At 40.6% G+C, this 15,539-nt stretch overlaps 1 protein-coding gene across 4 annotated transcripts in view; it reads right to left on the minus strand.

Moving 5' to 3' along the window:
* LOC148904010 (vitamin D3 receptor A) overlaps positions 1-15,539 on the minus strand; it is a 58,469-nt gene that overhangs the window by 33,625 nt on the left and 9,305 nt on the right. For 2 of the 4 annotated variants that reach the window (XM_089012758.1, XM_089012726.1), the window contains exon 4: positions 11,631-11,785. The gene's annotated coding sequence lies outside the window, so the exon portion shown is untranslated. Of the gene's footprint in view, positions 1-11,630; positions 11,786-12,034; positions 12,279-12,530; positions 12,717-15,539 lie in introns of those variants that run through there. The other 2 variants (XM_089012737.1, XM_089012748.1) reach the window with 2 other exon arrangements.

The following is a 15,539-nucleotide window of genomic DNA, read 5'->3' on the forward strand; positions in this document are numbered from 1 at the left end:
TTTGGTTTTTGTACAGCTGCCCCAACTTGCACCTCATATTACTCCAGACCCATATGACTTGGGAATTAACTCTTTTTTTCCTGACAAAAGAAGAGAGCCTGAGGTTTCTCACACTGCATTGAATGTTTATGTAGTCCTACCTTAAACGCAATATTCAGTGGGTACTTGAATTTGAGTGAAAATGACAAAAACCCTGGCACTGGAGTGGACACATTTTTGCATGTCTGGCAGTGAATGAGTTAAAAAGAAAAAAATCTCACACAAAACAGTTTTTTTGTTTGGTCCAGATGGAGGCCAAGAATTTGAAAAAAAAAGAACACTGGAGATAACCAAAACATCTCGGTAACAAAAAAAACACACACAATAACCTTCGCAGTCCAAACTTACGCCATTACAACACAAACACACGATCAAAAGAAACAGGAAACCATGGCGATAGATTTTGTAAATCTCTGCTCAAGCCATCAAATCCACATCTGGGAAGCATGAAAAATATTTTTTTTTTCAAGAAAGTGGTCACCACCACATTTGAAAACGGAATTGGGATTCCAAGCGACAACTTCCATTGAATGGGGTGGATTATTTTTTTTTGAATATATAAAACACTGTTAAGAATACTGAGTTTGGCTGAGGGGGTCTATTTTTTATTTGTAATTTTTTGTAGATGGGCTGCACTATCGCAATATGGTCGTTAAATTCCAAGGTGACATGTGAGCAAATAGTTATCAACTGTCAAAACATGTTTCAGCACTACGAGGACAGAACTAAAGTTTAGTCTGTACTTTGTGCAAGCGTATTGACACAGAAAAGCAGGAGGAATTTAAGTCATCCAGTCATCATGCTGATTCAAATGCGCAAGATGAGGAGACTCAGCCAACTTAAAGGACAACCGACGTCTCCGGACAAGTTGTTTTCCATAATTTGTAAAATGGCTTCAAATGACCTCTACTGAGCTTATTTTACAAAGATCCCACCGCGTATAGCTATATTTTACGTTTTAAGACTTGCACTGAATATTCCGGAAGTTTTGTTTTTGAGTTGGTGACGAGTCTTCGCGTTACGTCACTGAAGGAACGCCCCTGACCGAAAAAAGGACACATTGTAGCAGTCCTTCCATCACGTCAATGCATTTTGCTGTACTTGTTTGGTCTGAAAACTTCGTGTTGCAGCAAAAAGAGGCAGAAGAGGGCGACAAAGCTCCGTGTAAGGAATTAATCAGCCTGTGGAAATGGGCTGATTAATTCCTTACACGGAGCTTTGTCGCCATTTTCTGCCTCTTTTTTGGTGCTCCATTCCGCCCCAATGTTGCCTCAAAATGGAATGGAATAAATTATTTAATCGATTGCAAACATGTACGCTTTCCTCTTAAGAACTATTTGAATCATATTCATAACTGGATGAGTAACAAGAAAGCATATTGTCCGAATCTGAAGCCATTGTTTTGATTCTCCAGCGAGGCAAGACGTCTTGGGGTTACACACGAACAAGGGGACGGGACCTTCTGAAACTGAAACTTTATCAGATCATTTTGAAGTAGTTTTGGGAGACTTTAAGTTATTTTTATTGATGTTTTGCATTTGACTAAAAATATCATACTGCGTGTTTTGGGTATTTTAGATGCTATAAAATGTTTTTGCGATGTCAGTTAGGAAACAAAAAAGTGATGTCGGTTGTCCTTTAATTGTTTTACTTGCGGTCAGTTTTTTTTTTTTTTTTTTTTTACATCAGACCTTTTTTTAAGAGAAGTACAGTATATTAATTTACGACATCCTCTATACATGTTTTCCCAGAAGCTGAATTGAAGAAATTTACCCCCGACGATGAAAGCCTTTCACATAATCTGTATGTTTGCACAGAATTAAGAAATACAAACACCGCCAACCACCGGCACATGGCGGGGAAAGGATTTAGTACCAATGTAAATGTCGACAGACTTGTTGAGGCCACTCACTGCTTCTCGCAAGTCTTTCTTCCCCGTGTTAACTCATAAATTGCTCAGACAACAAAACCCGCCGGTTTCTCTGAATACAAACAATTTGCAAAAACGCATACACATTTAATTCAAATGACAGCAAATGTAGCCGCACATATTTACACAGTCAAATGGCTGTCTTTGTAATACTGTATTAGCGGTGTTGATCAATCAAAATTAAAACATTGTGCAAAGGATTTACAGTGCATATAAAGTTGACAGTCTTTTGGTGATACAATATTGGATATATAAAGAAAAATATCGGTAATGTGTGAAAACTGTGACTGTTTCATTTTTAACTCATTCGCTGCCATTCTCGAATTTATTCGGGAATTTGAAAGTGTGACGTGGAGCGCCATTCCTGCATTTGTTCAGGTTCTGGTTTTTCTTGCGGGGGGTGCCGATAAGGCGCTGGTCAGACCTCTGGCAATGTTTTTCCTTAACACAAGGGGGCAGCGTTTGCCTTTCGTCCATGTTAGCGCTTTGCTCCAGTTGCAGCTTTTCCGAAAGCGCTATATAAATCAATATGTATGTATTGTAGTGTATTTTGTACGGATGCCCCCATTTCAAGATCAGATGACTCCATAACCATAGAACTTTGGAGTTAACTCTTTTTTTTCTGATGAAAGAAGAGAGTCTAAGGTTTTTAACGCTGTAGTGAATGTTTATGTAGTCCTAAAACTCAATATTCTGTGGGTCCTGCAATTTGAGTGAAAATGTCAAAAACCCTGGCATTGGACTGGACACATTTTTGCACATCGTCTGGCAGTGAATGAGTTAATTGTTCAGTTTCTTTTTTTTTTCTTCATTGCAATTAAAATAATTTTAAGTTGTTTAGTGTTTGTTCTGTCAATTATTTCACCGCTTTTATTTTTTTTCTCCCTGTGGTATTGTTTCAGGGTTTCAATGGGGATTTCATTGTATCGATACCCAAATGTATTGTGACAACACGACAACAACATACTTGTTCAGAGTACAAATACTACCATGTGTGTCTAACTCATTTTTTTGCCACGGGCCAAAATGATTTCCTCTCGAGGGCCGTTATGAATTTAGGGAAACCCTTTGAATGTTTCATCTCCCCACATATCACATACACAATGCACAACGAATTAATGAATAACGAGTTTTCAAATCTGAAGTCAAGAATAATTACTGTTATTGTGATTTACATGCGACAATTTGACATTTTCGTTCATCGAATTTCACAAGTTTGAGTTGCTTTCATGGGCCGAATAACATTTTGTGGCGGGCTAGCTTTGGCCCCCAGGCCTTGACTTTGACACCAGTGGTGTAGAGAATGCTTTACTTCACTTTGATGGTTGTGTTTGAATAACTTGGTCAGGTTCTATGACAACTTTAACATCTAAAATTTGATTTTGGAGCAGCTAGCTAGTTTTCATTGTTAAAAAAAATGTTTACTTTGGTAGTGAGTATGTGTGATGTTCGATTACACAAATCACTCAGATACTTCCGGGTTGAGTGAACGCTGGCGCGTGTGGCTGCCGCTGCTTACCCGCAGAAAAAAATATCCTGTGACTGTAAAGTGTCCTTGAGAGTTTTGAAAGGCGCTTATAAATGAAATGTAATATTATTATAATCAGATGTACAAAGATTTTCGTGACAACCTTCACACTGATCATCATTTCCGTCATCAATGGAGCATCTCACAGCCATCTCAGGACACACGAGGAAGCGCCACAGGACTCTGCGTCATGTGGCGGGGATGATGCTGTTATCTACTGACTGCACAGGTTGGTCACTCTGGGAAGTAGCTGGCGCCGAACGCTTCAGGGGGTCATGTTCTTTGACTTATCGCTCTTTAAACATATTCAGCCACTGCGGCTCAGGGACAAATGGCGCAGCGAAACACGGATTTAGTTGTGGCAACCTGACTAATAAGATTGGGATGGCGTTGGCTTGAAACTTGATCGCATCACATTTCCACCTTTGACTGATTGCCATCAAGTCATTTGGAGGGCTCTTTCACTGTAATCTCCAATTTCCTAAATGCTCGATAAAGTGTCGCAGCTTGTACAAACGAGCGCAGCCGCACGATGGCCGACTTCTTACATCAATGCTGCACGAAGGCACCTCGGAGTCAAAGCATCACTCACATTCGATGAAAATCAAATGTAATGTACATGAAAATACCCCAAAAATGACAATTTCTGCCTTATCGTCTGTAAACCTGGGAACTGGATCCAAACTTGGGCGAACAAGGACACAGAACGGTCGATAAATATCACTAAAAAAAACACAAATTTTCACTGTGGTGCAATGGACTTCATTCCATCCAGGACAACATAAGAACACTGTTTGTGCGTTTGTCCTCACAATTTGGCAATTTGAGGCACTGGAATAGGAGGAACATGTGACGAACGGGTGAACGAAACAGATTGACATGAACCGAGTTGCCACTACAAAGCACCACAATATTGGTGAGCCATATATTTCGAGTTGCGAACCGCAACGTGGACTGTTTTGTAAAAGCGTGTAGCAGTAAGTGTGAATGTGAACTACGGCGGCCTTGAAAATGTGTTCTCGTTTAAACCCATAAAAGAAAGGCGAGTTCACACGCTCGTATGTGCGTGCAAATAAAGATGAACGATCATGCTTTGCCACCTGTTGTGATAAAAACAACAACCCAAACACACACACATATAAAGAGGCTATGGGCACAAAGGTGAGCAGAGGCAGTTTCAAATCGGGATAAGTTGTGATCCGTAAGCAACTATGCGCACATCTGGATGTGTAACATCAGCCCTCCCCCTCTTCCCCCGCCATTTCACAATACTACAATTTCATCCGCTGAACCGAATCACGTGTAATAATATCAGTGAACTGATGAGACAGAAAGTGTGAAACAAAGAAGAACATTGACATCCCTCAAGGGTTTGAGTGAAAATGGCGAAAAACTTTCCAATTGTTAATCATCAGACTACTGAATGTCAGTTTTGGAGACATTTATGGTCGTCAGCAGTGAGAACGCTTTGTTCCACCGTGTGATCGCTTCACTGCACTTTTCCTACTTCCAACTCCGTGTCAGTGTATAGGCATAGCAAATGATCTTGAAAGCAACTTGAGCATAAAGGGAAGACACGTTTTGGACATGGGCGATTAGTCGTGATCAACAAAGACATCACTTGCCTTATGTCGTCCATTTGTTGGTGGTGGTTTGATTTTATTTCCATTCTTGCACTATGAGATATAATAGAAGTTCACGTTATGGCTGGCTAGTTAAAAATACAGTATTTTTCCGGTGTATAAGGCGGACCCAAAAGCCTTTATTTTCTTCAAAAGATATTCCTGCACCTTATACGCCGGAGCGCCTTAGAAGTAGTCCATAACCCCAGACTTTACTGTAGTGCCTTATAATCAGACTTACGACCGGGTTCTGTTCCGACCAAACGGTCGTAAGTCAAAATGGTCGCAAGTCGAAATCCATTAAGAAATGTTGAATAGAGTGTTTGTAAGTACAGGTCATCGTAAGTCGAGCCGGTCGTAAGTTACTTGTATTAGCAAATTTTATATATTTGGAAAAGGTTTTTCATTCATTGAAGGTGCACTTTATAGTCCGGTGCCCCTTATAATCCGGTGGGCCTTAGATATGGAAAAACTTTGTAAATACATCATTCATTGGGGGTGCGCTTTATACTCCGGTGCTCCTTATATACCGGAAAATACGGTAAGAGCTAAAAATAAATACAATTTGAAACAGACAAGTCCTTCTAAAGGACATTACAGAAATGTTTTTTTTTAACACTCTTCAAATACACCCTCCATGACAGTCAGCCAGTCTGTCAGCCATATTTCCATATCTAAGTCATAATAGTGTATGTATGTTAAATATCCTTTTTTTAATTTTCATCACCTGTTTCCGAACAGGAAGTTCCCTGGGATCGACCGAACTAGGCCAGTCCACATTTCTTTCAATGAAAGACGAATTTACATCGGCATAACACATCTCATAATTGATCGTCTCTCCCGCAGCCTTGCACAGGATGAAGCCGCAAGACAGAGAGGCAGAGGATGTGATATAAATAAAGCTACAGTACACGCAGATGAGCCACCAGACATCTCGATCCCTTGTGGTTGTCGAATTGTCCAAAGAAGCGATGGGTGGAGCCTCATGCGGGAGGCCTGCTGAGTTTGAACCAATCACTTCAGTGGGCTTGTCTCCATCGCCCTCTCTGTGCTACAGTAGCATCAGAAAAAAAGAGGAATGGAATGGAAGGCGAGGGCGGGGGCGTTCAGGAAAGAGGGTTTACTGCTCAGAAGAAAAAAAAAAACCCTTACACTGGGCCTCAACACACTGACACAAAGACTATGAGGTCCAAATTGGGCTACAATCGTGTAGTCTGAGCTCGGCATTGGAGAAGAGAGACGGACTGAATGTCATTTGATTGTTTTTGTCCCGCTCTTTTCTCTGTGCCAGTTCCTTTCAATCTCGAGAAATGTGAAAAGTACATTCTCAGGGGGCCACTGAAAGGACTCGCAGTGTTCACATTTTCAGGTGTTGGGAAACATCAAGGGGCTGCTCGCGTTGTTCGCTGAAGTAGTGCGCAGTGGATGTCATTTAATTTAGGTACTTCTGATTATGGACACAAAAAAAAAACAATTATTTTCATTGAGTATTAAATCATGATTTTAAAAACTTTTTGTTGATTTGATAATGAAACTTCAAAAAAACATTTTTAAAGATGTTATTTTCACAAGTCTTGGGATTTAGAAGGCTACCCTGGGTACTCCCTGTGGATTGTATTTTGGGGCATACAATTAGATTACATTAGATTTTAACTCATTCACTGCCAATGTGCAAAAATGTGTCCACTCGAGTGCCATGGTTTTTGTCGCAGCAGTGGGGGTTGGGGTTACAGACAAAAGAGAGAGTGAGGCCGTTCTCCAAAAAACAAAATGGCGTCTTCGGTTAAAGCCACGTGATTGGTCAAGAACCCAGCAGTGGGGGGGGGGGGGGAAACATTAAAGAGACAGGCAGCCAGAGAGACAGTGAGAAAACCCACACACACACACACACACAAGAAAGGGAGATGACAGAGCTTGAAACAAAAAACCATAAGTGTAAGAGTGTGAGAATCCACACAGGGGGAGGATACTTGGATCAGTTGATGGATGGATAAATGGGTGTTTTCTAAACCCTTTCAGGCAAAGCGGTTACTACAGCGGACAGTTTATCATGTTATAGGGTGTAAGAAAAGCTAAATGTTCAGGACAAAAACGCTCTTTCAAAGTTAGATCTTCGTGACTAATGGGAAACAGCTCAAAAGAGGCCATTGTGATCATTTCCCCAACTTTATTATCTTGCATAAGAAGATTTAACGTACTATATTTTCGGGTGTATAAGGTGCACCCAAATGTCTTGGCTTTCTTCAAAAGATGATCCTGCGCCTTTTATGCAAGTGCGCCTTATATGTGAAGTCATATTGAGCGTAAACCCAGCCTCTACTGTAGCAGCTTATAATGTATTGTGCCTTATATTTGGAAAACTTTGATATACAGTAAAGTCTCGTTATATCGATATTCTCAGGAGTCTGAAAAAATGTCGATATAACCAGACTATCGATATATCCGATCCTGCGGCATGTAAATTTTCTCCTTGCGTTCATAGAAATAGTATCGTAATAAGCAGTACTATCGATATAACCCATATCGATATAACCCATATCGATATAACGAGACTTTACTGTATTTATATATATTTGGAAGATTTATTTCATTCATTGAAGATGAGCCTTATATATGGAAAAAGTTTGAAAATACACCATTCATTGGGGGTGCGCCTTATACTACAGTCAGCCTTATACACAGAAAATACAGTACAGTTGTTTAACATATGCTGCTTCATGTAACAAAGAGAGTACAGAAAGTGCTTAAGAATGAATGACTGTCTTTGTGTTGTCATTTTTTTTTGTTCTTTTGACTGTGGTTGACAAATAGTGGGCGTCAACCATGCTTTGGAATTTGTCATTTATCACAGCTGTAATAAATCAGCATTATTTTGATTTATTTTTATTATTATTTTTTTTGGGGGGGGTTACTATACATGTATATTATTTAAGTCATAGACAGTTCTCTCATATTGTCCTGAACAGTTAAACATTTTGTCATGTGATGTTCCCTTTCCAATTGTGGTTCCCGCCACGCCCAACATATTGTGAATTAGTGCATTTGTGCGCAACACACTGTTGGCAATGAGGAAGAATATCAAAGCAATCTGCCATCATTTTACAACCTTCCTGGAACTCCTCAAAGCCCGAAGCTCCTGAGTAACACATTTTTTTTCCCATTCCAAGTAACCTCAGCGTGGGTTGGGCTGGTGTTTGTTTCTGGTGCGACAGTGAACTCGCTGTGAACCAATTTGGCTTTCCACGCTCTGTAGAGCTCCAACAAACCGACACGGTGTCATTGTTTAAGTGGGGAGGAACTAATTATCATGAAAATGCGCTCCATTTTGCAAGTGTGCCCATGTTCACACCCACATTAACGACGAATCAGAACTCGAGGGAATCATTTTCTCTCTACGGTTTGGCATTTTGAAATCATTAAATGATTGAGGTTGACGGAGGAAAAAAAAAAAAGTTGGCTACACCTTTTTATAATAGCGCACATTAAAGCACAACATGCATGGCTTTGTATTGTGTGCAAGCGACTGCACCCGTGTCAATCAGCTCTTTTAATTTGCCAACTTTTTATCTGACCACTTTGTACTTTTCGCATCATAGAGAATTATGAGCTAGTCATCTCATTTCTCCGCAAACTTTCTGCTCAGAATACAATACAATACATATTGATTTATATAGCGAAGAATGAGGTCGGAAACAAAACATCAGATGACGCTACAATAAAATTATTTTAACTATTTTTTGAACAATCAAACTTGATTGGTGGCATCTATGCATCTGTTTTACTTTTAGTTTCGCTCTTGAGCGAGGCCAGTCTCCTCCAAGTACAAATGTTATTTGATTTTCAACTGATTATGAATTGGATCATGACATTACACTACCGGCCAAATGGCAACGAATGTAGACAGAAAACAAGACACCCCCCCCCCCCCCCCCCACACACACACACACACACACCATTTTCTAGCTCCGTTGGTGACTCAAAGATATCAAAGAACTGGTCAAACTTTGACAGTCATCACTAAAACTGTCGGCGGAGCTCTTGTATCAACGGTATTAACGGCTGCGTGGGAGAAATATTGACTATAAAGAATTATCATAGTGAAGTGGGGCCCATCCAGCAAGATGTTGGCATATCCATCTTGACTCCATTTAAGAGATTACCGACACAGTTGTAAAGAGTTGTCTCGGGTCTCCTTTGTGATGGCACCAGAGAACGGCAATAGCGATGGCAACATAAAGAAAACTAGAATGATAAGCATAGCTCGCAAGTAGCTTAGCAACAAGAGCTACACCTTCCTGGCCTCTCAATACAACGCGGCTAAATGTAAGTCAGTAATAATGATAAAAGACAAATGGAACGTAAGCTGCGACTAAATTATTTTTTGACTTGTACGACAGCGAAGATCCTGCTGGGCATTTGTCATACCCACCGGATGACCAGTTAAGAGTTCATCGTTAGCGGTTAGCTTATTTTTACAGATGCATGAGAGGAACTTTCAAATGACCATATTTTCCGGAGTATAAGGTGCACCTTCAATGAATAAAAAAAAAGTTTTCCAAATATATATATATATATATATATATATATATATATATATATATATATATATATATATATATATACACAAGTCTCCCAAATATAAGGCACACCACATTATATAGCGCTACAGTAAATGCTGGGGTACGTACGCACTACTTCTACAGGGGGAAATGGAGTCAGTGGTCACAAGTCCTGTGTGGCTTAATATAACTTCCACATATAAGGCGCACTTGTGTATATGGCGCACTTGTGTATCATCTTTTGAAAACAAAAAAAAAAAATCAAGGGTTTTGGGTGCGCCTTATACACCGGAAAATGTTACCTGTACACTACATTACATTTTTAACAATTATGACAGTTTGACCTTGCGATGTAGAAATGCTTTTTTTCCTGATTCCTTATGGCATAAATTCTGCTCAATTGCAATCAATTTTGGCACTTCCCGTAAACAACAAAACAACATTGGTTCACCTCGTCACGTCTTAGCATGATTATAACTCACAAGGGCAGTGAGGACAGCGCAGGCTTGCAACAAAGCCAAACAATCCCACTTTGGATCACCACCAAACTGCAATGTCCCATTCAGTGGCTGAATTTTGTCATTGAGATTCATGCATTATTCACAGAAAAATGGAAAAAATGTCATAAAATGTCTGTGGAGGGCTGAGGGCGATATAAAGTTATCATGATGACAGATGTTGTGATAACGTGTGTCCAACCATTGACAGGTAAACAGAGACTCAGACATATTGACTGAACAAAAAGCTTGTCAACAAGTCCGTGTTGTGCTGACTATGATTCCTATATTGACAGACCACTGCAAAATGATCAATTTCTCAGATTCTGTATTTTAGGAGAATAAAAAGAACATTTTGTTGTGTTTTGTGAAACTAATAACATTGGTCTTTAACTCATTCACTGACAGACATGCAAAAATGTGTGCACTCCAGTGCCAGGGTTTTAGTCATTTTCACTCAAATTCCAGGACCCACAGAATATTGAGTTTTAGGACTACATAAACATTCAATGTAGCGTAATGCAATACACACATTGGTTTATATAGTGCTTTAACAATAGCTGAAGCTGGAACAAAGCACTAACATGGTAAAAATGCTGCCCCTCATGGAAGGGAAAAAAAACATTGCCAGAGGTCTGGCCAGCACTTTATCGGCACCCCCGCAAGGAAAAACCAAAATCCGAACAAATTAGGGAATACCACTCTGTCGTATTTTCGATTCCCGAATACATTCGGGAATGGCAGTGAATGAGGTAATTGCAAAAAAAATTACAATGGTCAAAAAAAGTCTATTTTGAGGAGATCGGGGTCTCTTTATTTTGCCACAGTTGAATTTTTAAAAAGGTCAATTATTGAATGTGCAGAAGATACTAATATACACGCGTACTTTGACCGACCCCGTTTTAACCACTGATGTGGAGTTAATAGTAATCATAAACACCTGACTATGGTGACAATTCAATCAGAAGTCCGAAAATAGAATTCACTGAAAAAGGGAAACATCAAGCGTCTGCGCTCACAATGTGCCTGTCCTATTGCAGCTTCTTCCAACGTCGTCAGTACCTCTTTATTTTCTCCACGCGTTCAAGTCACAATTGCGACCATGCAGCTGGTTGTGACGAGTGGCGTTTCTCATTTGCAGACTCTTGCTTCAAGCCTGCTGCATGCCCGCGCAGAGGCGCACGCGTGCGCGCACACACATGCACACGCGGGCCAGTGTGGTATGTCGAGGGAAGCAACATAACAATAACACCAGGCACACACAAAACGCTGCAAGCCGAGTGTGTGCTGGAAATTGTCCGAGTGTATATCTGCAATGCGAAAGACCACGCGCGGTTCATGCTTCAGCGTGGAAACAAAGGGGCGGCTGAGTGATGCTGCTCTAGGACCATGTGGGCCAAAGCAGCGTGCACGATAAACTCGGATTGCGTTGTGTGCCTGCGAGATTTCGTTTACCTGATGTCGCATATCAGCCTTGAGTCTGTGCAGCGGTAGCAGAAAGAAGAGGTGGCGGCAAAAATGTTGTGGTGGCCAAATTTTCCGAGCCAGTTGAGGGCAATGGCTTAAGGAATTCTCCCCAGTGAAAAACTTTTCCTCGTTATAAAACGAAACTGTCAACAGAGAAGAAAAGTAGGAGTGAATCGGGGGAGTAACGGTCAGTCACCGGGGGCGGCACAAGGAAGCAAAGTGTGGGTGCAGGGTCGAGTGGGGAAGAGTCACGTTAGCCCCGATGAGCCCGAGGTTGTAACATGCATGCAAAAACATGCTTCAAAACGTGAAATAACAGCACGACGGCGCGCGCACAAGTGTTATTAGACCTTCTGGGGGGGAGCGAAGTTGCACATGACGCAACACTTCACCTTTGCCATAATATCACGCGGAGTAGTGGTCGAACTCCAGAGTCGAATTCAAAAGAAGACTCGTAGCTTTCGCAAAAGGACTTTCACTTGACCCGAAACACGTCGTCGAAGTGACAAAAAGCATTTCCTCCCTTTCTATAGTGAAGATTTGGCGCTCCGCAAGCGTGCGCGCGACGACGAACGGACGTTCGCGCGCAGCGCGGTGCTAGCAATAACAACAAATCACAACAGAGCAGTCCGCGAGAATGTCACGTCTCCATAGCGGCTGGGCGGTGAAATGGCTACCCTGGCTGACAGCGTACATTGTGCCCCGAGCGGCGTGTCAAAATATAGCACGAAGAAAGCGCTGACAGCGGCTAGCACACTTTTGCCTGGCCCCGAAAGCTACTTCTAAAGAGAAGCGAAGGTTGAAAAAAAAACTATGCTAGTTCGGGTTCGGTATTAAAACCCCTCTTTGGACATTGCAAATAAAGCCTATGCATGTTAAGCAACTTACATTTTTTGGGATGAAACCGAACATTAGTCCAGTCTTCTCGTACGTCTCAATGTAGCTGGACAAGCACTTCTTCAATGTCCCACCCCCTGTGTCGAGCCTCACGGCATATCTATACATATCTATAATCCCCCAGCATCCAATCACCGTTCTTCATTTGAGAATGAGATCTTCTCCTATTGGTCGAGAGACCGTTCAATCTCAGTTGTGTCGCCAGCTGTCTCTTTGCCATATAGGGGTGTGTCGTGACGTCAGTCACAGCCTGTTCAAGTTAAACAATCAAAAGGAGACAAAAAGGATCACAACACAGTTAAATGCCAAAATGAAGGCTTTAAACGAATTTATCAAGACAAATAATCACTTTCAGTAATTGTTCAGTCTAAAAGAAATAATGTGTGTATTTGAATTATGTGTTTGTTTTTATTAGTACTAATGAATTCTTCTTAAACGTATTTTGAAACGGCATTACCCAAATCATTTATTCATGATTTAGCTATACATAATGCAGGACATTTCCGGTATTCACTCTCCATCCTTGCAAATACTGGATAGTGATAGTAGGGCGTAGTCACCGATACATATGCACAGTAAGAGAATACATCCACAACACAAGTTTTATTGACTTTAATATTATTGAATAAATACAGTGGATATATGGAGTTGTTGATATGACTTTGATCGTGTCTCATCATCGGTCGCCATAGCGAGTCACTCGCATGATTTGTTTTTTTTTACCCCGGATGCCCTTCCTCGTGCATGCAATCCATCTATTTTTTATCCAGACTTGGAAGACCCTGCGTAAATGTATTTTAAAATTTAAAAGGAGAGTTTGCAGTCAAACCGCTGGCATGACTTGAACGTAGCCTCTCACTTCACGATGGGGATAAGATGCGTGGATGTCTAGATACAGGACGCTGATTAATTTCATAATCAGTATGATTTTTTTTTAAGATCTCACAGGAATTCACAAATCTCATGAAATATTGTCAGCGTGAGTGCATTTGTTGGCAAAAATGAAAAATGCACAAAAGATTGATTGAGTGATTAGTTGAGATTTATTTAATTTGTGACACTCAATCAGATATTTGAAATATCACATCAATATGAATTTCAGGAAAAGAAAGGAATAAAAACACTGCACAAATACAAATACATAAATAATAATAATAATATCTCTTCTTCAATGGATGCTACATCTTCGTGTTGGCTTTCAACATTTAGCTTGTAGTAGACGTGCACATTCCACCATTACGTCCCTGATCCACCGGTGTAAAGGACGCTTTGATCCTCTACTCTTTCATCGAGAACTGCTTCATGTAACAAAGAGGGTACAGAAAGTGCTTAAGAATGAATGTCTCTCTGTGTCTTTATGGTGTCATATTATCATTTATTTATTTATTCATTCATTCATGTTCTTTTGTGACGAGATTGGCTGCCATTCCAGCAGCTCCTGTATTATGTTTTTATTTCCTTTCATAACTTGGCTGCTGTGAAATGTAAATTTCTCCATTGGATTTATTAGACATAAAATAAGGTATATTTTCTGTAGTTTTAAGGCTTTGAAACTTAGAAAGTAGAACATTATGTTTTATGGGGATTTTAATGGTTTCCTATTGGAAATTAATTTTTGGGATACACACTTTTCGCCTAACACGCTCTGTCTGGGAACCAATTAAGTTTGTAAACCATGGTATCACTGTACTGTATGTTTCTCACAATGGAAATATTCCCAATTTACAATAGCGAAATTATGAAAGGGGGGGAATAGAAATTCACAGACACACACGCGCAAACACACACACACATTCCTGTTTCAAGGGTTTTGTGAGGTCCAGATAACTCCAGATAAGGAGTGAGGACCACCATTTCTGTTTAGTTTTGAACTAGTGTTTTTTCATTTGAACACTAAATGTCACCCCATTTCCCACTTGACCCTCTTTAAAAACAAAGCAATAAAAAGTGGACTTGAAACTGAAATAACAGCAGGAGTGACGTTTCTGAATGAGTACATTCAAAGTCCTCTGCCTTGTAGTGAATTTGACTAAAATATTGTTTAAACTTTTTGCGGTATGAACTTTTTCCTCTCATTAACCACATACACACACACATAAACACACACAGTGAGTAAAAACTGTGTGTATCCGAGTGTAATGAAAATACACACCAAAAAATCATTTTGGGTGAATTTGTGAGGACCTCTCTGAAACTTTAACAGATGCATATATAGAACCTCTAGAAGCCCGTAGAATGAAAAACTTGTGAGGAGCAGCCAAAAGGTCCTCACTTGTCTAAAAATGTCCTTAGTTACATATGGTATAAAATGTTAGTGGTCCTCACAAGACTAGTCATAGAAACTATTATGATGATGATTATTATTATTATTATTATGTCTTTTTTCAAGAGACCATATCTAAAAACAACATCCGGGTTTGTGTTTTGGTCTCAATCTATTTCTCAGTCCACAGTGCAGCGCGTTTACAGTCGACACTAAAAGGTGCAAATGGTCTCAACATCCGCACTATACATTTACCCGTCAAGTCTTGGGTTGCGTGATCCTGTATGTCTTTACAGCCTGTAGCCTGTGTGTGCATGTGTTGGAATCTAGGCCATCCCTTGTGGCTTTGTGTCTGAGAGGCGGATCAGGCTATATGAGGGGCAGCCAGGCATATGGGCGTGTCGACGTTTGGAGCATGCGCACACACACACATGCACGCATACATACATCCTTTCCAGAGCCGATGTATAAGTGGTTTCCCTCATGTAAATAAACGTCATTATTATTATCGGAAAAGTCGATATCCCAGCTTTAAAGTAAGCCCAAATCGCTTCTGTGACAAACACTACATCACTCTGTTCTGGCTCGCTCCATCCCACTTCAACGCTTCCCCGCCGCTCTCTACCCTACAAACAAACACTCACTCACACACAAAACGCGTTCGCTCCTTGACTCTTGGAAACAGCTGGAAAAGCAAATAGTCGGGCCAAGCGTTGGCCCGCTCGCGCTCACACATG

Source organism: Hippocampus bargibanti, linkage group LG01 (genome assembly GCF_051943395.1).
Source record: "Hippocampus bargibanti isolate YZ-2025 linkage group LG01, ASM5194339v1, whole genome shotgun sequence".
Taxonomy (NCBI): domain Eukaryota; kingdom Metazoa; phylum Chordata; class Actinopteri; order Syngnathiformes; family Syngnathidae; genus Hippocampus; species Hippocampus bargibanti.